This window comes from Pseudophryne corroboree, unplaced genomic scaffold, assembly GCF_028390025.1.
Source record: "Pseudophryne corroboree isolate aPseCor3 unplaced genomic scaffold, aPseCor3.hap2 scaffold_804, whole genome shotgun sequence".
NCBI classification, from domain to species: domain Eukaryota; kingdom Metazoa; phylum Chordata; class Amphibia; order Anura; family Myobatrachidae; genus Pseudophryne; species Pseudophryne corroboree.
The window spans coordinates 213,507-233,835 of NW_026970383.1; the positions used below are offsets into that span (position 1 = coordinate 213,507).

Consider the following 20,329-nt stretch of genomic DNA (forward strand, 5'->3'; position numbering starts at 1 on the left):
AAGGATTTATGGTGTCCTGTTAGGACATGCAGCTGCTAGGCTGACTCAAAGATTTATCCATTTGTAACAATTATGTAACAGTTATATACATGTTACTGGTATTACATAGAAATAGTATGACACAGGCCAGCAGTCCCATGTGTCTAGATTCCACAATAGGAGATTTTCTTTGTCTTATAAACTGCTGGAACACACAGCTGCTAGACTGACTTCAAATATATATATTACTTTGTAACAGTCTTATAGTAAAGAGACTGTTACACACTGTCATTTAGTTATCTCAAGGTTAGCAGATTCTGTGTGAGGATAGTGTTCTGTTAGAACATGCAGCTGCTAGGCTGACTCATAGAAAATGTATCCATTTGTAACAAATGACACATACAGCATTAAATTAATATCTATAGCAGCCCATGTGACATCTCTACTCTTATCATAATTGTCTGGTTATTGCCAATCTGGACAGCAGGAGTGATATATATTCACTAGTCCCAATATTCCATCATATAAATATACCCACACTGATATAGTTTCTTATCAAGAGTTATTAGTAGCTATCTGTATGCACTTTAGACATTGTAATTGCTAAGTGACATCATATCTAGTGTATTCCTTTCTTATAGCTCAGCTTCTATTCCCTATTAGTGGAGACTAACAGCTAACATCATAATCATATATTTTTGTTTTATAACATTTCACATGAGTCAAATACACGCGGACACGCCGTGCCCTACACGCGTGTTTCACTGCATCTATGGCAACTTACATTAAAGCTAACAAGAAAGCACACTCGTTCTGTCTTTAAACTGATAAAAGAAACCCCAATAATATGGGGCATGCAAAAATTGAGACAAAACTCAGTTTTGCTCCTCTCCACGGAAATCTTTAGTAAAAGGCGAAAGATTTGTTCGTTCTGAAGAGAAACCAGAGCATGACCAAGATTCCACCTGTCGCCTGAGTGCCATGCCAGCAGTCCTCATTCAGCTCAAAGTGAGCACCCAATATGAAAGAAAGAAAGCAGATTTCTCACCAGGCTTCCCCTTGCTATAAGCATGGTTTGTACTCTTTTCCATGTGCTCCCAGATCTTTCAAGCAATTAGTATGGTCAAGAAAGTTCTGCTTGAAAAGAAACAGACATTTACTGTCATTGTTATACAAATTAACTTACATTAAAGCCAACAAGAAAGCACACTCGTTCTGTCTTTAAACTGATAAAAGAAACCCCAATAATATGGGGCATGCAAAAATTGAGATAAAACTCAGTTTTGCTCCTCTCCACGGAAATCTTTAATAAAAGGCGAAAGATTTGTTCATTCTGAAGAGAAACCAGAGCATGACCAAGATTCCACCTGTCGCCTGAGTGCCATGCCAGCAGTCCTCATTCAGATCAAAGTGAGCGCCCAATTTGAAAGAAAGCAGATTTCTCACCTGGCTTCTCCTTGCTATAAGCATGGTTTGTACTGTATTCCATGTGCTCCCAGATCTTTCAAGCAAGTAGCATGGTCAAGAAAGTTCTGTTTGAAAAGAAACAAACATTTACTGTAATTTCTATGCAAATGAGCTTTCATTAAAGCACACTCATTCTATCTTTAAACCGATAAAAGAAACCCCAAAAAGATGGGGCATGCAAAAATTGAGGTAAAACTCAGTTTTGCTCCTCTCCACGGAAATCTTTAGTAAAAGGCGAAAGATTTGTTCGTTCTGAAGAGAAACCAGAGCATGACCAAGATTTTCATCTGAAAATATGTGTTCTCCCTGCAGTTGTTGTCCCCAGATGAGAGTTCCCTTGTGCTGCCTCAGTTGAATCTCCTTTACTTGACAGAGATGTGCCTGAGCAGCGGCCCTCCCCAGCCCTATCCCAAATCATACTTATTTTGCATAGGAGATACCATGGTCATGAAGATTGTTTTCCCAGGGTGAGGTTCATTCATTGCATTCTGGGTATGCTGACCCCTGTGATTTCCCCAAATGTGGGAAACTCGACTGCATTATTTGTGGTAGTGGGGGACTGTGTTTGTGCTTTCCTCTGGTCAGCTCTGGTAAAAGTCAGATTTCTTTGTCTCAGATCTTCCTCTAGCCTTGTTCTTCTTTCGAGAGTTCCCTTGTGCTGCCTCAGTTGGATCTCCTTCACTTGACAGGGGGTGCCCGAGCAGCAATCCTCCACAGCTCTAGCCCAACTCCTACTTACCTGCCAGGTGAGATACTATGATCTTCACTGTTAGGGCAATCAGGATGTGGAATTCCCTGCCAGGGAAGGTGGTAATGGCGGACTCTGTAATTGGATTTAAAAAAGGAATGGATACATTTCTGAATGAAAAAGCTATCCAAGGTTATAATACTTAAAATATCAACATGGTTAATCCGGGGGTAACATGAGTTATAGTAGCTAACTAGTCATAAAACATTATTCAGCAAGTATGTAGAATCATCACAACTTAAAACAGGTTGAACACGATGGGCAATTTGCCTCTATTCAACCTCAAAAACTATGTTACTATATGTTACTATATTACTATGTTACTGTAGTATACAGAAAACCAAAATTCAATGAACAGTGATAGTGAGCACTGATGAGGATACTAGAACTGACACTGAGCAGCAAGATGCAGCACTGGACTATTAGTAATGTACTGTAGTATGCTGAGCACCACAATGCAGCACAAGACAATGAGCAGTGATACTGAGCACTGATGAGGATACTACTGAGAACTGACACTGAGCAGGAGAGACACACTACTAGTATTACTCAGCAGCAATAAGTAACCACTGATACTGAGCACTGATATTGAGATTTCCACTGAGAGAACATAGCCACGTCCATTCCGCTCTCTCTTCAATGCACGAGTAAAAATGTCGGCAACGCACAGCTCTTTATATGGAATCCGAATCTCGCGAGAATCCGACAGCGGGATGATGACATTTTCCCTTGTTCAGGTTTTCCGAGTCAGGCGGGAACAACCGAGCCTGCCTCGGACCAGTGTAAACCACGTGGAGTTCGTGGGGAATTCGGTTCTCGGAGAACCGAACCCGCTCCTCTCTACCTTATACCCATCAATTTTTTTATTTTCAATCTAAGCCCCTGCAGTTTTCTGTAAGCATCTGCTTCGCTATGATGATCAACAAGTCACAAGGGCAAACACTCAGGGCTTGAGGCGTAGATCTTAGGACCAGCTGCTACAAGCATGGCAGAGGTGTCACTATTACTGGTGACACCCAGAGAGGTGGCGAGGGAGATTGTAATGCAGTGCGCGCAGATAAGCAGCGCAATGGTAAAAAGGAGGCATGGTTTCATAGGTAGGGGCGTGGCCTGGTGGCCTGAATCTACATTTTGTTGCTCCGGGTGTCCCGGGGGTTGGGGGCTGCACCCGGGGACTAGTGTGTGAGCGGTGCTGGCTCCTGCACAGTGAAAAGGCATGGCCACCCAGCATGACGCCTCCCTTCTTGACCATGCTGTAATTGCAGTCGCACTGCAGTTCAGCGTGATCATAAAAAATGGTGTAGCCTCCTGCTGGTGCAGACTGTATGTGCGCGCAGGAAGCCGCCACCATTTTTGTGATCACAGCGGCTGAATGTGATGTCATACAGCCGCTGTGACCACGCCCCCTGTGTCTCCTCCGTTGCAGACCCCATTTTGAAGCCTTGCACCCGCACCGCTCCATCCCTGACTTGGAAATGGAGTGTTGCTGACCCACCTATCCCCCCCCCCCCCCCGCCCTGATTGACAGGCAGAGGCGATCGCATTCTCTGCGGGGTGCCGCAGAAAATGCAGGCACATGCGTATGCTCTTAGCAATTTTTGCAGTTGGATCGCTTATTGTGATTGCAATCCAACCTGAATCAGGCCCTATTACCTATCACAATGCGCTGCGGGCAGTACAAAATTGGGTTAATATAGGAGAAAACCCCCCAGACCTGTGCTCCTTAACTGTTCCTGGTGGCTAGTGGAGCGGCTGCCCAGTAATCAGTGTCCACGCCAGTGCGCACACGGTCCACCCCCTACGGCCACGCTCCCCTTCATCAGCGGCCTCGTGATCCGGAAGGGTGGTGTGTGTGTGACTGACCTTAGGATGAAAGCGGAGCCTCCGCTGCAGTGACCCAGCAACCGGGGCACGGGAGTATACAGCGCCGCTGGGAGTGATGAAGCTGCAGTAAAGATGTCTATTAGACCTAGCCTGCTGCAGCCCTTGTAGATTCTCATAAAAAAAGTTCTTCTTTTCTTGTCAAAATTTATAGCTAAGAATAGGCTGCCTGAGGCAGGCCCCTGTTAAGTGGCCTGCTACTGAAGGCACCAACTACAAACTGAGCTCCCTGTTCATGGAAGCGGGGTTATAGAGGAGAATGCACTGAGCATCTTGGGAACAGTCAAAAGCTTTGAGCCGGTTGGTGCCTCAGATCAAGATCCTACTCTACACCCCAATGTGAATCCTTGTGGAGTCCAGTGTACCCCACAGAAGAAATAAATGTGTCACACCCATTGGCAGCAACCTTAGAATAGCTGCTGACGGGCACAATTGAGAATGGAAGGGGGGGGGGGGGACATTTGAATCCAGCACATAAATGCAATTCAAATATGTAATTTGTACCTTCCTATTTTAAAATATAATGGATGAACCTCACCCTGTGAGAACAATCTTCATGATCAAGAAATCTCATATGCAAAATAAGTATGAGTTGGGATAGGGCTGGGGAGGGTGTCTGCTCTGGCAGCCCCTCCCCCGTCAAGTTAAGGAGATTCAACTGAGGAAGCACAAGGGAACTCTCGTCTGGGGACAACAACTGCAGGGAGACCACATCTTTTCAGATGAACATGGGAGGGCGGAAGGCTGCCTAATACTGAAGCACCATCAAATATCAAACCATATGCAACATCTAGTACAAGCATTCCTGGGGGAAGGTCTGCAGCAGACGGATTTGCATACAGTGATGTTATCCAAGCAGTGGGCCAAAGTTGGCTGGAACCCTCATCTGCATATGAAAAGAGAAAAGGGGCGTGCAGGGCATGGCGGCCTTTTGCAGTGCTTGGATGACCCCTAGTTCTCATTAAACACCCCCACCCTCCTTTGGTGTGGGGCTCATGTTGGCCATGCCCCATCCCCTGAAGCATTCAAGCTGATTTCTTGCAGCAGCTGGGCACTGTAACAGCTCCAGAGCTGTTCTGTAAGGCAAGTAAAAGGGTGTGGGCCCTACAGCACCACCTGTAGTTCGCATTGTGCGTTGGAAGGCACAAAGTAAGCAGACGGGAGGAGAAGTCAGGATAGTGCGCAAGGGCATCCTTTTCTCTTAGTCCGTAGAGGATGCTGGGGTCACATTAAGAACCATGGGGTATAGACGGGATCCGCAAGAGACATGGGCACTTTAAGACTATCAAAGGGTGTGAACTGGCTCCTCCCTCTATGCCCCTCCTCCAGACTCCAGTTATAGGAACTGTGCCCAGGGAGACGGACATTTCGAGGAAAGGATTTATTGTTAAACTAAGGTGAGCATCTTACCAGCTCACACCTTAAGCATGCCGCAGAACGTGGCATTCAACAGAACACAAGCCAACGGCATGAACAATTGCAGCAAAAAGCTGACCAGAACCATAACACAACATGTGTATAACCACAAGTAATAACTGCAGACACAGTATGGACTGGGACGGGTGCCCAGCATCCTCTACAGACTAAGAGAAAAGGATTTACCGGTAGGTATTAAAATCCTATTTTCTCATACGACCTAGAGGATGCTGGGGTCACATTAAGAACCATGGGGTTATACCAAAGCTCTTGAACGGGTGGAAGAGTGCGTACGACTCTGCAGCACCGAATGACCCACCTTGAGGTTATCATCGGCCAAGGTATCAAACTTGTAAAACTTAGCAAAAGTGTTTACTAAATAGCTGCTCGGCAAAGTTGCAATGCCGAGACTCCCCGACCAGCTGCCCAGGATGAACCCACCTTTCTAGTAGAATGGGTCTTCACCTAATTCAGTAACGGCAATCCTGCCGTGGAATGAGCATGCTGAATCTTACCACAGATCCAGCGCATAATGGTCTGCATGGAAGCAGGACACCCAATCCTGTTGGGAGCATACAGGACAAACAGAGCCTCTGTTTTCCTAATCTGAACCGTTCTGGTGACATAAATTTTCAAAGTTCTGACCACAGCCAGAGACTTTGACTCAACGAAGGTGTCAGTGGCCAAAGGCACCATGTGGAAAGATGAACCACCTTCGGCAGAAATTGTTGACGTGTCCTCAATTCTGCTCTATCTTCATGAAAGATCAAATAAAGGCTCTTGTGATACTGCATGGTTTGTACTGTTTTCCATGTGCTCCCAGATCTTTCAAGCAAGTAGCATGGTCAAGAAAGTTCTGTTTGAAAAGAAACAAACATTTACTGTCATTGTTATGCAAATAAACTTACATTAAAGCTAACAAGAAAGCACACTCGTTCTGTCTTTAAACTGATAAAAGAAACCCCAATAATATGGGCATACCTCCCAACTTTGTCGGCTCGCATAGAGGGACACACGCGTGGCGAAGTCGCGCGCGCTCCCAAAAAGGGCGTGGCCTAAGTAAAAGGGGGTGTGGCTTCGCGCGAGGAACCGCGATCGCGAGTCACGCCCCCGTTTTCGGCACTGAGGGGGCATGCCCAGCGCTCTGTGAGCCGCTGGCATGCCACCTCTCCCTCTGACTTCAGTGAATAGACGCTGTGCGCATGCGCACAGCGTCTATTCACCGCTGCTCTGCTAAGCAGGGCAGCGACAGACAGAGCCTCCCAACTGTCCTCCCCACCGCGGGACACTGCGGCCCGCAGGTGGGACAGCGGGACAGTCCCCAAAAAACGGGACTGTCCCGCGAAAATCGGGACAGTTGGGAGGTATGATATGGGGCATGCAAAAATTGAGATAAAACTCAGTTTTGCTCCTCTCCACGGAAATCTTTAATAAAAGGCGAAATATTTGTTAGTTCTGAAGAGAAACCAGAGCATGACCAAGATTCCACCTGTCGCCTGAGTGCCATGCCAGCAGTTCTCATTCAGCCAGGGCCGGCGCTACCACTAGGCAGCTTTAGGCAGCTGCCTATGGGCGGCGACCACTGGAGGGCGGCACTGCTTAGTGAACGAAAGTGAAAGAGAACACTTTTTTATCATGTGCCTCAGCAGAAACAGAGGAGCTGCTCGTGTGCGCCCACCACGTCTGTCTGACTCTGCCTTCAAAAGTGAGTTGACTGACTGTGTGCCTACTTCTGCAACCCTGCCGTGCCGCCGCCCCCCCACCTCTGCGATCATAACACATTCCACTATGTTATGTGGGCTATGTGCAGCCTGCTGCCGCCTGTGCTCCTGAGTCCGGGGTCCCGGGTCCCACAGTATCAGCCTATCACTGACTACCCGCCGCTCCCCCACGCGATGGTCTCCCGCGTCCCCCCCCATCACCCCTGCATTTGGGCACAGGGCACATGAAGGAGAGTCACCCGCTGGCCTGGTCCGCTCCGCATCACTGACTACCCGCCGCTCCCCCACGCGATGGTCTCCCGCGCCGCGTCCCCCCCCCCCATCACCCCTGCATTTGGGCACAGGGCACATGAAGGAGAGTCACCCGCTGGCCTGGTCCGCACTGCTGCCGCATCGGGCGCCGTCTCTCCCTACAATCCAGTGCAAATTGTTATCCGCGCTACCCCCCCCAATCCCGCGACCGGCTCCCGCATCAGTACCTGCTGCTGCCTCTTTTTGTGACAAGCGCCCCCACAGCTATTAGGCTCCCGCTGCACCCCCCCCCCTCCCCTCCTGCATCTTGTAGCTTTGTTCACTTCCCCCCCCCCTTCTGCATCTTGTAGCTTTGTTCACTTCTCCCCCCCCTTCTGCATCTTGTAGCTATGTTCACTTCTCCCCCCCCTTCTGCATCTTGTAGCTATGTTCACTTCTCCCCCCCCACCTCTGCCTCTTCTAATTACCAGCTCCCCCACAGCTATTAGGCTCCCGTTGCTCCCCCCCCCCCTCCTGCATCTTGTAGCTAGGTTCACTTCTTTCTCCCCCCCCCCCCCCTCTGCCTCTTCTTATTACCAGCTCCCCCACAGCTATTAGGCTCCCGCTGCTCCCCCCCCCCTCCTGCATCTTGTAGCTAGGTTCACTTCTTCCCCCCCCTCTGCCTCTTCTTATTTAATTTATGTGAAAGGCAATAGGTTCTGCAGCAGCTGCGCCTCTCTAGTGCCTGAGAGGTGGCAGCTGTCTGTAGGTGGCCACAATAAAACGGCCACAGTAATATACACGTGTGTGTGTGTATATATATATATATATACACATATATACACACATATACACACAACACAGTATATCCATCTATGTATAAACACAGTACATCTATCTTGATAGATCTTTTTAGATATTATATATGGACCGGATTAAAGACTTTTTTTACTTTACAACAGTCTGCTGAGTGCCGCTGATTTCTTTCCACTATATATATATATATATATATATATATATATATATATATAGTAACCTGTTTCCTCTGTCACTCCATAAGGGTACATGCTCACATGCATATGGTATCCAAATAGCTGGCGGCACTCAGAGGCTTGTACAAAGTGGAAAAAAAAACCCTGTGCAGGGTGTGTTGTTTATTAAATGTGACATTTGGGGACCGTTCCCCTTCTTCAAGATAGGGGATACGGTCCCTGAAACGTCACATTTAATAAACACACCACCCTGCAGAGGTTTTTTTTTTTTAACTTTGTACAAGCATCTAGGGCTTGGGGGGGACTGGGGAACTGGTGTAGCGGTGTTGGAGGATGTGTCAAAATTATTATGTATGTATATACTATATATATATGTATTTATGGGTGGCACTCCTGTATTTATGGGTGGCACTCCACATGTTTCAAAGAAGTACAGTATGCACATATGCGGAAATACAACTGTAGCTTATCAACTTTTCAGATGCTTTAATGTTGCATCTTTTGACAAAACATCCAATATTAAAGATTCAATATCAAAGCATCCGAAACGTTGTTAAGCTATTTCTGCGCAAGTGCTGCGCACAAGTACAGGAGTATATTGTATATATTTATAAAGCTTAAAAGGAGCTTAGAAGACGCTACCTACGCACTGTTTCACCTGAGAGGCCGGGCATTGGGGGGGGGGGGGGGGGGCGATGAAGATTTGCCTAGGGTGCCGAGGAACCTTGCACCGGCCCTGCATTCAGCTGAAAGTGAGCACCCAATTTGAATGAAAGAAAGCAGATTTCTCACCAGGCTTCCCCTTGCTATAAACATGGTTTGTACTCTTTTCCATGTGCTCCCAGATCTTTCAAGCAATTAGTGTGGTCAAGAAAGTTCTGTTTGAAAAGAAACAAACATTTACTGTAATTTCTATGCAAATGAGCTTACATTAAAGCACACTCGTTCTATCTTTAAACAGATAAAATAAAACCCCAATAAGATGGGGCAAGGAAAAAATGAGATAAAACTCAGTTTTGCTCCTCTCCACGGAAATCTTTAGTAAAAGGCGAAAGATTTGTTCGTTCTGAAGAGAAACCAGAGCATGACCAAGATTCCACCTGTCGCCTGAGTGCCATGCCAGCAGTTCTCATTCAGCTCAAAGTGAGCACCCAATTTGAAAGAAAGAAAGCAGATTTCTCACCAGGCTTCCCCTAGCTATAAACATGGTTTGTACTCTTTTCCATGTGTTCCCAGATCTTTCAAGCAATTAGTATAGTCAAGAAAGTTCTGTTTGAAAAGAAACAAACATTTACTGTCATTTCTATGCAAATGAGCTTACATTAAAGCACACTCGTTCTATCTTTAAACCGATAAAATAAAACCCCAATAAGATGGGGCATGCAAAATTTGAGATAAAACTCAGTTTTGCTCCTCTCCACGGAAATCTTTAGTAAAAGGCAAAGATTTGTTCGTTCTGAAGAGAAACCAGAGCATGACCAAGATTCCACCTGTCGCCTGAGTGCCATGCCAGCAGTCCTCATTCAGCTCAAAGTGAGCACCCAATTTGAAAGAAAGAAAGCAGATTTCTCACCAGGCTTCCCCTTGCTATAAGCATGGTTTGTACTCTTTTCCATGTGCTCCCAGATCTTTCAAGCAATTAGTATGGTCAAGAAAGTTCTGCTTGAAAAGAAACAGACATTTACTGTCATTGTTATACAAATAAACTTACATTAAAGCTAACAAGAAAGCACACTCGTTCTGTCTTTAAACTGATAAAAGAAACCCCAATAATATGGGGCATGCAAAAATTGAGATAAAACTCAGTTTTGCTCCTCTCCACGGAAATCTTTAATAAAAGGCGAAAGATTTGCTCATTCTGAAGAAAAACCAGACCATGACCAAGATTCCACCTGTCGCCTGAGTGCCATGCCAGCAGTCCTCATTCAGATCAAAGTGAGCGCCCAATTTGAAAGAAAGCAGATTTCTCACCTGGCTTCTCCTTGCTATAAGCATGGTTTGTACTGTATTCCATGTGCTCCCAGATCTTTCAAGCAAGTAGCATGGTCAAGAAAGTTCTCTTTGAAAAGAAACAAACATTTACTGTAATTTCTATGCAAATGAGCTTTCATTAAAGCACACTCATTCTATCTTTAAACCGATAAAAGAAACCCCAAAAAGATGGGGCATGCAAAAATTGAGGTAAAACTCAGTTTTGCTCCTCTCCACGGAAATCTTTAGTAAAAGGCGAAAGATTTGTTCGTTCTGAAGAGAAACCAGAGCATGACCAAGATTTTCATCTGAAAATATGTGTTCTCCCTGCAGTTGTTGTCCCCAGATGAGAGTTCCCTTGTGCTGCCTCAGTTGAATCTCCTTTACTTGACAGAGATGTGCCTGAGCAGCGGCCCTCCCCAGCCCTATCCCAAATCATACTTATTTTGCATAGGAGATACCATGGTCATGAAGATTGTTCTCCCAGGGTGAGGTTCATTCATTGCATTCTGGGTATGCTGACCCCTGTGATTTCCCCAAATGTGGGAAACTCGACTGCATTATTTGTGGTAGTGGGGGACTGTGTTTGTGCTTTCCTCTGGTTAGCTCTGGTAAAAGTCAGATTTCTTTGTCTCAGATCTTCCTCTAGCCTTGTTCTTCTTTCGAGAGTTCCCTTGTGCTGCCTCAGTTGGATCTCCTTCACTTGACAGGGGGTGCCCGGAGCAGCAATCCTCCACAGCTCTAGCCGAACTCCTACTTACCTGCCAGGTGAGATACTATGATCTTCACTGTTAGGGCAATCAGGATGTGGAATTCCCTGCCAGGGAAGGTGGTAATGGCGGACTCTGTAATTGGATTTAAAAAAGGAATGGATACATTTCTGAATGAAAAAGCTATCCAAGGTTATAATACTTAAAATATCAACATGGTTAATCCGGGGGTAACATGAGTTATAGTAGCTAACTAGTCATAAAACATTATTCAGCAAGAATGTAGAATCATCACAACTTAAAACAGGTTGAACACGATGGGCAATTTGCCTCTATTCAACCTCAAAAACTATGTTACTATATGTTACTATATTACTATGTTACTGTAGTATACAGAAAACCAAAATGCAATAAACAGTGATAGTGAGCACTGATGAGGATACTAGAACTGACACTGAGCAGCAAGATGCAGCACTGGACTATTAGTAATGTACTGTAGTATGCTGAGCACCACAATGCAGCACAAGACAATGAGCAGTGATACTGAGCACTGATGAGGATACTACTGAGAACTGACACTGAGCAGGAGAGACACACTACTAGTATTACTGAGCAGCAATAAGTAACCACTGATACTGAGCACTGATATTGAGAATTCCACTGAGAGAACATAGCCACGTCCATTCCGCTCTATCTTCAATGCACGAGTAAAAATGGCGGCAACGCGCAGCTCTTTATATGGAATCCGAATCTCGCGAGAATCCGACAGCGGGATGATGACATTTTCCCTTGTTCAGGTTTTCCGAGTCAGGCGGGAACAACCGAGCCTGCCTCGGACCAGTGTAAACAACGTGGAGTTCGTGGGGAATTCGGTTCTCGGAGAACCGAACCCGCTCCTCTCTACCTTATACCTATCAATTTTTATATTTTCAATCTAAGCCCCTGCAGTTTTCTGTAAGCATCTGCTTCGCTATGATGATCAACAAGTCACAAGGGCAAACACTCAGGGCTTGAGGCGTAGATCTTAGGACCAGCTGCTACAAGCATGGCAGAGGTGTCACTATCACTGGTGACACCCAGAGAGGTGGCGAGGGAGATTGTAATGCAGTGCGCGCAGATAAGCAGCGCAATGGTAAAAAGGAGGCATGGTTTCATAGGTAGGGGCATGGCCTGGTGGCCTGAATCTACATTTTGTTGCTCCGGGTGTCCCGGGGGTTGGGGGCTGCACCCGGGGACTAGTGTGTGAGCGGTGCTGGCTCCTGCACAGTGAAAGGGCATGGCCACCCAGCATGACGCCTCCCTTCTTGACCATGCTGTAATTGCAGTCGCACTGCAGTTCAGCGTGATCATAAAAAATGGTGTAGCCTCCTGCTGGTGCAGACTGTATGTGCGCGCAGGAAGCCGCCACCATTTTTGTGATCACAGCGGCTGAATGTGATGTCATACAGCCGCTGTGACCACGCCCCCTGTGTCTCCTCCGTTGCAGACCCCATTTTGAAGCCTTGCCCCCGCACCGCTCCATCCCTGACTTGGAAATGGAGTGTTGCTGACCCACCTATCCCCCCCCCCCGCCCCGATTGACAGGCAGAGGCGATCGCATTCTCTGCGGGGTGCCGCAGAAAATGCAGGCACATGCGTATGCTCTTAGCAATTTTTGCAGTTGGATCGCTTATTGTGATTGCAATCCAACCTGAATCAGGCCCTAATACCTATCACAATGCGCTGCGGGCAGTACAAAATTGGGTTAATATAGGAGAAAAACCCCCAGACCTGTGCTCCTTAACTGTACCTGGTGGCTAGTGGAGCGGCTGCCCAGTAATCAGTGTCCACGCTTGTGCGCACACGGTCCACCCCCTACGGCCACGCTCCCCTTCATCAGCGGCCTCGTGATCCGGAAGGGTGGTGTGTGTGTGACTGACCTTAGGATGAAACCGGAGCCTCCGCTGCAGTGACCCAGCAACCAGGGCATGGGAGTATACAGCGCCGCTGGGAGTGATGAAGCTGCAGTAAAGATGTCTATTAGACCTAGCCTGCTGCAGCCCTTGTAGATTCTCATAAAACAAGTTCTTCTTTTCTTGTCAAAATTTATAGCTAAGAATAGGCTGCCTGAGGCAGGCCCCTGTTAAGTGGCCTGCTACTGAAGGCACCAACTACAAACTGAGCTCCCTGTTCATGGAAGCGGGGTTATAGAGGAGAATGCACTGAACATCTTGGGAACAGTCAAAAGCTTTGAGCCGGTTGGTGCCTCAGATCAAGATCCTACTCTACACCCCAATGTGAATCCTTGTGGAGTCCAGTGTACCCCACAGAAGAAATTAATGTGTCACACCCATTGGCAGCAACCTTAGAATAGCTGCTGACGGGCACAATTGAGAATGGAAGGGGGGGGGGGGGGACATTTGAATCCAGCACATAAATGCAATTCAAATATGTAATTTGTACCTTCCTATTTTAAAATATAATGGATGAACCTCACCCTGTGAGAACAATCTTCATGATCAAGAGATCTCATATGCAAAATAAGTATGAGTTGGGATAGGGCTGGGGAGGGTGGCTGCTCGGGCAGCCCCTCCCCCGTCAAGTTAAGGAGATTCAACTGAGGAAGCACAAGGGAACTCTCGTCTGGGGACAACAACTGCAGGGAGACCACATCTTTTCAGATGAACATGGGAGGGCGGAAGGCTGCCTAATACTGAAGCACCATCAAATATCAAACCATATGCAACATCTAGTACAAGCATTCCTGGGGGAAGGTCTGCAGCAGACGGATTTGCATACAGTGATGTTATCCAAGCAGTGGGCCAAAGTTGGCTGGAACCCTCATCTGCATATGAAAAGAGAAAAGGGGCGTGCAGGGCATGGCGGCCTTTTGCAGTGCTTGGATGACCCCTAGTTCTCATTAAACACCCCCACCCTCCTTTGGTGTGGGGCTCATGTTGGCCATGCCCCATCCCCTGAAGCATTCAAGCTGATTTCTGGCAGCAGCTGGGCACTGTAACAGCTCCAGAGCTGTTCTGTAAGGCAAGTAAAAGGGTGTGGGCCCTGCAGCACCACCTGTAGTTTGCATTGTGCGTTGGAAGGCACAAAGTAAGCAGACGGGAGGAGAAGTCAGGATAGTGCGCAAGGGCATCCTTTTCTCTTAGTCCGTAGAGGATGCTGGGGTCACATTAAGAACCATGGGGTATAGACGGGATCCGCAAGAGACATGGGCACTTTAAGACTATCAAAGGGTGTGAACTGGCTCCTCCCTCTATGCCCCTCCTCCAGACTCCAGTTATAGGAACTGTGCCCAGGGAGACGGACATTTCGAGGAAAGGATTTATTGTTAAACTAAGGTGAGCATCTTACCAGCTCACACCTTAAGCATGCCGCAGAACATGGCATTCAACAGAACACAAGCCAACGGCATGAACAATTGCAGCAAAAAGCTGACCAGAACCATAACACAACATGTGTATAACCACAAGTAATAAATGCAGACACAGTATGGACTGGGACGGGTGCCCAGCATCCTCTACAGACTAAGAGAAAAGGATTTACCGGTAGGTATTAAAATCCTATTTTCTCATACGACCTAGAGGATGCTGGGGTCACATTAAGAACCATGGGGTTATACCAAAGCTCTTGAACGGGTGGAAGAGTGCGTACGACTCTGCAGCACCGAATGACCCAACTTGAGGTTATCATCGGCCAAGGTATCAAACTTGTAAAACTTAGCAAAAGTGTTTACTAAATAGCTGCTCGGCAAAGTTGCAATGCCGAGACTCCCCGACCAGCTGCCCAGGATGAACCCACCTTTCTAGTAGAATGGGTCTTCACCTAAATCAGTAACGGCAATCCTGCCGTGGAATGAGCATGCTGAATCTTACCACAGATCCAGCGCATAATGGTCTGCATGGAAGCAGGACACCCAATCCTGTTGGGAGCATACAGGACAAACAGAGCCTCTGTTTTCCTAATCTGAACCGTTCTGGTGACATAAATTTTCAAAGTTCTGACCACAGCCAGAGACTTTGACTCAACGAAGGTGTCAGTGGCCAAAGGCACCATGTGGAAAGATGAACCACCTTCGGCAGAAATTGTTGACGTGTCCTCAATTCTGCTCTATCTTCATGAAAGATCAAATAAAGGCTCTTGTGATACTGCATGGTTTGTACTGTTTTCCATGTGCTCCCAGATCTTTCAAGCAAGTAGCATGGTCAAGAAAGTTCTGTTTGAAAAGAAACAAACATTTACTGTCATTGTTATGCAAATAAACTTACATTAAAGCTAACAAGAAAGCACACTCGTTCTGTCTTTAAACTGATAAAAGAAACCCCAATAATATGTGCATACCTCCCAACTTTGTCGGCTCGCAAAGAGGGACACACGCGCGGCGAAGTCGCGCGCGCTCCCAAAAGGGCGTGGCCTAAGTAAAAGGGGGCGTGGCTTCGCGGGAGGACCCGCGATCGCGAGTCACGCCCCCGTTTTCGGCACTGAGGGGGCATGCCCAGCGCTTTGTGAGCCGCTGGCATGCCACCTCTCCCTCTGACTTCAGTGAATAGACGCTGTGCGCATGCGCACAGCGTCTATTCACCGCTGCTCTGCTAAGCAGGGCAGCGACAGACAGAGCCTCCCAATTGTCCTCCCCACCGCGGGACACTGCGGCCCGCAGGTGGGACAGCGGGACAGTCCCCAAAAAACGGGACTGTCCCGCGAAAATCGGGACAGTTGGGAGGTATGATATGGGGCATGCAAAAATTGAGATAAAACTCAGTTTTGCTCCTCTCCACGGAAATCTTTAATAAAAGGCGAAATATTTGTTAGTTCTGAAGAGAAACCAGAGCATGACCAAGATTCCACCTGTCGCCTGAGTGCCATGCCAGCAGTTCTCATTCAGCTGAAAGTGAGCACCCAATTTGAATGAAAGAAAGCAGATTTCTCACCAGGCTTCCCCTTGCTATAAACATGGTTTGTACTCTTTTCCATGTGCTCCCAGATCTTTCAAGCAATTAGTGTGGTCAAGAAAGTTCTGTTTGAAAAGAAACAAACATTTACTGTAATTTCTATGCAAATGAGCTTACATTAAAGCACACTCGTTCTATCTTTAAACAGATAAAATAAAACCCCAATAAGATGGGGCATGCAAAAATTGAGATAAAACTCAGTTTTGCTCCTCTCCACGGAAATCTTTAGTAAAAGGCGAAAGATTTGTTCGTTCTGAAGAGAAACCAGAGCATGACCAAGATTCCACCTGTCGCCTGAGTGCCATGCCAGCAGTCCTCATTCAGCTCAAAGTGAGCACCCAATTTGAAAGAAAGAAAGCAGATTTGTCACCAGGCTTCCCCTTGCTATAAACATGGTTTGTACTCTTTTCCATGTGCTCCCAGATCTTTCAAGCAATTAGTATGGTCAAGAAAGTTCTGCTTGAAAAGAAACAGACATTTATTGTCATTGTTATGCAAATAAACTTACATTAAAGCTAACAAGAAAGCACACTCGTTCTGTCTTTAAACTGATAAAAGAAACCCCAATAATATGGGGCATGCAAAAATTGAGATAAAACTCAGTTTTGCTCCTCTCCACGGATAATCTTTAATAAAAGGCGAAAGATTTGTTCGTTCTGAAGAGAAACCAGAGCATGACCAAGATTCCACCTGTCGCCTGAGTGCTGTGCCAGCAGTCCTCATTCAGATCAAAGTGAGCGCCCAATTTGAATGAAAGCAGATTTCTCACCTGGCTTCTCCTTGCTATAAGCATGGTTTGTACTGTATTCCATGTGCTCCCAGATCTTTCAAGCAAGTAGCATGGTCAAGAAAGTTCTGTTTGAAAAGAAACAAACATTTACTGTCATTGTTATGCAAATAAACTTACATTAAAGCTAACAGGAGGGGAGGGGGGGGGGGGGGGTGTGCAGCGGGAGCCTAATAGCTGTGGGGGCGCTTGTCACAAAAAGAGGCAGCAGCAGGTACTGATGCGGGAGCCGGTCGCGGGATTGGGGGGGTAGCGCGGATAACAATTTGCACTGGATTGTAGGGAGAGGCGGCGCCCGATGCGGCAGCAGTGCGGACCAGGCCAGCGGGTGACTCTCCTTCATGTGCCCTGTGCCCAAATGCAGGGGTGATGGGGGGGGGGACGCGGCGCGGGAGACCATCGCGTGGGGGAGCGGCGGGTAGTCAGTGATGCGGAGCGGACCAGGCCAGCGGGTGACTCTCCTTCATGTGCCCTGTGCCCAAATGCAGGGGTGATGGGGGGGGACGCGGGAGACCATCGCGTGGGGGAGCGGCGGGTAGTCAGTGATAGGCTGATACTGTGGGACCCGGGACCCCGGACTCAGGAGCACAGGCGGCAGCAGGCTGCACATAGCCCACATAACATAGTGGAATGTGTTATGATCGCAGAGGTGGGGGGGCGGCGGCACGGCAGGGTTGCAGAAGTAGGCACACAGTCAGTCAACTCACTTTTGAAGGCAGAGTCAGACAGACGTGTTGGGCGCACACGAGCAGCTCCTCTGTTTCTGCTGAGGCACATGATAAAAAAGTGTTCTCTTTCACTTTCGTTCACTAAGCAGTGCCGCCCTCCAGTGGTCGCCGCCCATAGGCAGCTGCCTAAAGCTGCCTAGTGGTAGCGCCGGCCCTGGCTGAATGAGAACTGCTGGCATGGCACTCAGGCGACAGGTGGAATCTTGGTCATGCTCTGGTTTCTCTTCAGAACTAACAAATATTTCGCCTTTTATTAAAGATTTCCGTGGAGAGGAGCAAAACTGAGTTTTATCTCAATTTTTGCATGCCCCATATCATACCTCCCAACTGTCCCGATTTTCGCGGGACAGTCCCGTTTTTTGGGGACTGTCCCGCTGTCCCACCTGCGGGCCGCAGTGTCCCGCGGTGGGGAGGACAGTTGGGAGGCTCTGTCTGTCGCTGCCCTGCTTAGCAGAGCAGCGGTGAATAGACGCTGTGCGCATGCGCACAGCGTCTATTCACTGAAGTCAGAGGGAGAGGTGGCATGCCAGCGGCTCACAGAGCGCTGGGCATGCCCCCTCAGTGCCGAAAACGGGGGCGTGACTCGCGATCGCGGGTCCTCCCGCGAAGCCACACCCCCTTTTACTTAGGCCACGCCCTTTTTGGGAGCGCGCGCGACTTCGCCGCGCGTGTGTCCCTCTATGCGAGCCGACAAAGTTGGGAGGTATGCCCATATTATTGGGGTTTCTTTTATCAGTTTAAAGACAGAACGAGTGTGCTTTCTTGTTAGCTTTAATGTAAGTTTATTTGCATAACAATGACAGTAAATGTTTGTTTCTTTTCAAACAGAACTTTCTTGACCATGCTACTTGCTTGAAAGATCTGGGAGCACATGGAAAACAGTACAAACCATGCAGTATCACAAGAGCCTTTATTTGATCTTTCATGAAGATAGAGCAGAATTAAGGACACGTCAACAATTTCTGCCGAAGGTGGTTCATCTTTCCACATGGTGCCTTTGGCCACTGACACCTTCGTTAAGTCAAAGTCTCTGGCTGTGGTCAGAACTTTGAAAATTTATGTCACCAGAACGGTTCAGATTAGGAAAACAGAGGCTCTGTTTGTCCTGTATGCTCCCAACAGGATTGGGTGTCCTGCTTCCATGTAGACCATTATGCGCTGGATCTGTGGTAAGATTCAGCATGCTCAATCCACGGCAGGATTGCCGTTACTGAATTAGGTGAAGACCCATTCTACTAGAAAGGTGGGTTCATCCTGGGCAGCTGGTCGGGGAGTCTCGGCATTGCAACTTTGCCGAGCAGCTATTTAGTAAACACTTTTGCTAAGTTTTACAAGTTTGATACCTTGGCTGATGATAACCTCAAGTTGGGTCATTCGGTGCTGCAGAGTCGTACGCACTCTCCCACCCGTTCAAGAGCTTTGGTATAACCCCATGGTTCTTAATGTGACCCCAGCATCCTCTAGGTCGTATGAGAAAATAGGATTTTAATACCTACCGGTAAATCCTTTTCTCTTAGTCCGTAGAGGATGCTGGGCACCCGTCCCAGTCCATACTGTGTCTGCAGTTATTACTTGTGGTTATACACATGTTGTGTTATGGTTCTGGTCAGCTTTTTGCTGCAATTGTTCATGCCGTTGGCTTGTGTTCTGTTGAATGCCACGTTCTGCGGCATGCTTAAGGTGTGAGCTGGTAAGATGCTCACCTTAGTTTAACAATAAATCCTTTCCTCGAAATGTCCGTCTCCCTGGGCACAGTTCCTATAACTGGAGTCTGGAGGAGGGGCATAGAGGGAGGAGCCAGTTCACACCCTTTGAAAGTATTAAAGTGCCCATGTCTCTTGCGGATCCCGTCTATACCCCATGGTTCTTAATGTGACCCCAGCATCCTCTACGGACTAAGAGAAAAGGATGCCCTTGCGCACTATCCTGTCCTGACTTCTCCTCCCGTCTGCTTACTTTGTGCCTTCCAACGCACAATGCGAACTACAGGTGGTGCTGCAGGGCCCACACCCTTTTACTTGCCTTACAGAACAGCTCTGGAGCTGTTACAGTGCCCAGCTGCTGCAAGAAATCAGCTTGAATGCTTCAGGGGATGGGGCATGGCCAACATGAGCCCCACACCAAAGGAGGGTGGGGGTGTTTAATGCGAACTAGGGGTCATCCAAGCACCGCAAAAGGCCGCCATGCCCTGCATGCCCCTTTTCTCTTTTCATATGCAGATGAGGGTTCCAGCCAACTTTGGCCCACTGCTTGGATGACATCACCGTATGCAAATCCGTCTTCTGGTCGACTCTCGTATAATTCAGATCTCTTTGTCTCAGGTCTCTCTCCAGCCTAGTTTGCTGTCTGTTTCCACTTCTCTTTTCTTGAGCCGCTCCCTTCTATGCCCTTGCGCACTATCCTGACTTCTCCCGTCTGCTTACTTTGTGCCTTCCAACGCACAATGCGAACTACAGGTAGTGCTGCAGGGCCCACACCCTTTTATTTGCCTTACAGAGCAGCTCTGGAGCTGTTACAGTGCCCAGCTGCTGCAAGAAATCAGCTTGAATGCTTCAGGGGCTGGGGCATAGCCAACATGAGCCCCACACCGAAGGAGGGTGGAGGTGTTTAATGCGAACTAGGGGTCATCCAAGCGCCGCAAAAGGCCGCCATGCCCTGCATAACCCTTTTCTCTTTTCATATGCAGATGAGGGTTCCAGCCAAGTTTGGCCCACTGCTTGGATGACATCACCGTATGCAAATTCGTCTCCTG

At 47.7% G+C, this 20,329-nt stretch overlaps 14 non-coding genes across 14 annotated transcripts; 3 read left to right on the forward strand and 11 right to left on the reverse strand.

The window, feature by feature from the left end:
* Positions 1 to 814: 814 nt before the first annotated feature.
* Positions 815 to 930, reverse strand: LOC135041861 (U5 spliceosomal RNA). Its single transcript, XR_010235212.1, has one exon. It is a non-coding gene; the product is annotated as a U5 spliceosomal RNA (small nuclear RNA).
* Positions 931 to 1,216: 286 nt separating this feature from the next.
* LOC135041872 (U5 spliceosomal RNA) lies at positions 1,217 to 1,332 on the reverse strand. Its single transcript, XR_010235223.1, has one exon. It is a non-coding gene; the product is annotated as a U5 spliceosomal RNA (small nuclear RNA).
* A 270-nt stretch (positions 1,333 to 1,602) lies between these two features.
* LOC135041845 (U5 spliceosomal RNA) lies at positions 1,603 to 1,718 on the reverse strand. Its single transcript, XR_010235197.1, has one exon. It is a non-coding gene; the product is annotated as a U5 spliceosomal RNA (small nuclear RNA).
* Positions 1,719 to 1,862: 144 nt separating this feature from the next.
* On the forward strand, positions 1,863 to 2,026 carry LOC135041897 (U1 spliceosomal RNA). Its single transcript, XR_010235246.1, has one exon. It is a non-coding gene; the product is annotated as a U1 spliceosomal RNA (small nuclear RNA).
* Positions 2,027 to 6,853: 4,827 nt separating this feature from the next.
* On the reverse strand, positions 6,854 to 6,966 carry LOC135041889 (U5 spliceosomal RNA). Its single transcript, XR_010235239.1, has one exon. It is a non-coding gene; the product is annotated as a U5 spliceosomal RNA (small nuclear RNA).
* A 2,439-nt stretch (positions 6,967 to 9,405) lies between these two features.
* LOC135041869 (U5 spliceosomal RNA) lies at positions 9,406 to 9,521 on the reverse strand. Its single transcript, XR_010235220.1, has one exon. It is a non-coding gene; the product is annotated as a U5 spliceosomal RNA (small nuclear RNA).
* Positions 9,522 to 9,796: 275 nt separating this feature from the next.
* Positions 9,797 to 9,911, reverse strand: LOC135041875 (U5 spliceosomal RNA). The gene has a single exon (XR_010235225.1). It is a non-coding gene; the product is annotated as a U5 spliceosomal RNA (small nuclear RNA).
* Positions 9,912 to 10,197: 286 nt separating this feature from the next.
* LOC135041885 (U5 spliceosomal RNA) lies at positions 10,198 to 10,313 on the reverse strand. The gene has a single exon (XR_010235235.1). It is a non-coding gene; the product is annotated as a U5 spliceosomal RNA (small nuclear RNA).
* Positions 10,314 to 10,583: 270 nt separating this feature from the next.
* On the reverse strand, positions 10,584 to 10,699 carry LOC135041846 (U5 spliceosomal RNA). The gene has a single exon (XR_010235198.1). It is a non-coding gene; the product is annotated as a U5 spliceosomal RNA (small nuclear RNA).
* Positions 10,700 to 10,843: 144 nt separating this feature from the next.
* LOC135041771 (U1 spliceosomal RNA) lies at positions 10,844 to 11,007 on the forward strand. Its single transcript, XR_010235146.1, has one exon. It is a non-coding gene; the product is annotated as a U1 spliceosomal RNA (small nuclear RNA).
* A 4,824-nt stretch (positions 11,008 to 15,831) lies between these two features.
* Positions 15,832 to 15,944, reverse strand: LOC135041890 (U5 spliceosomal RNA). The gene has a single exon (XR_010235240.1). It is a non-coding gene; the product is annotated as a U5 spliceosomal RNA (small nuclear RNA).
* Positions 15,945 to 16,219: 275 nt separating this feature from the next.
* LOC135041848 (U5 spliceosomal RNA) lies at positions 16,220 to 16,335 on the reverse strand. The gene has a single exon (XR_010235200.1). It is a non-coding gene; the product is annotated as a U5 spliceosomal RNA (small nuclear RNA).
* Positions 16,336 to 16,621: 286 nt separating this feature from the next.
* LOC135041883 (U5 spliceosomal RNA) lies at positions 16,622 to 16,738 on the reverse strand. Its single transcript, XR_010235233.1, has one exon. It is a non-coding gene; the product is annotated as a U5 spliceosomal RNA (small nuclear RNA).
* A 1,048-nt stretch (positions 16,739 to 17,786) lies between these two features.
* Positions 17,787 to 17,899, forward strand: LOC135041891 (U5 spliceosomal RNA). The gene has a single exon (XR_010235241.1). It is a non-coding gene; the product is annotated as a U5 spliceosomal RNA (small nuclear RNA).
* The last annotated feature ends 2,430 nt before the right edge of the window (positions 17,900 to 20,329 follow it).